The sequence below is a fragment of the Charadrius vociferus genome, unplaced genomic scaffold (assembly GCF_000708025.1).
Source record: "Charadrius vociferus isolate BGI_N301 unplaced genomic scaffold, ASM70802v2 scaffold455, whole genome shotgun sequence".
In the NCBI taxonomy this organism is placed as follows: Eukaryota; Metazoa; Chordata; class Aves; order Charadriiformes; family Charadriidae; genus Charadrius; species Charadrius vociferus.
Window position 1 is genome coordinate 1,493,914 of NW_009648550.1, and position 603 is coordinate 1,494,516.

Here is a 603-nt window from a genome sequence, read left to right on the forward strand (position 1 = left end):
ACGCTATGCAGGCTGCTGGTTTTCAACTATATTACTGAACTGTAAAAGTTTTACAAGATTTTTTGGAAAAAAAAAATACTGCCCAGCATCCCTTAAGATGATGAAATGCTGATTTGTAAGCAGATAAGAGGCCCTGTGGCTTTTTGGTAGAAACAAGGTGTCAGACCTTTGGCAGTTCCTTCAATGCAAATGCCGGGGTGTGTGGTACTGCACGGGATGGAGCGCCTGCGTTCAGCGGAGCTGCTGTTCACAGGAGTGCGTGGTTCAAACCACAGCTGCTCAGTCTAAGTTGTATATACTTTACCAGCATTGTACTTTTTCATGGTGTGCCTTTTGGTGTTTTTAACCTTCAGACAGGCAGATGGTAGAAACAGGGGTATCCATACTGTTGTCAGTGCCATGTCATGGCCTTGTCCATGTGCCATTTTGTCAAGGCAAGGGGAGCGATTACCAGTAAGTGCGAAGCGTGCACTCACACGCATTTTCCAGCACAAGCTAGAAGCTGAGGTACTGCAGCCGTACGGGGTGCCGCAGGGAGGGCAGGCACAGGATGTACCCGCGGGGTGGCTGCAGGCCGGCTGTCTGTCTGTCTGTCTGTCTGTC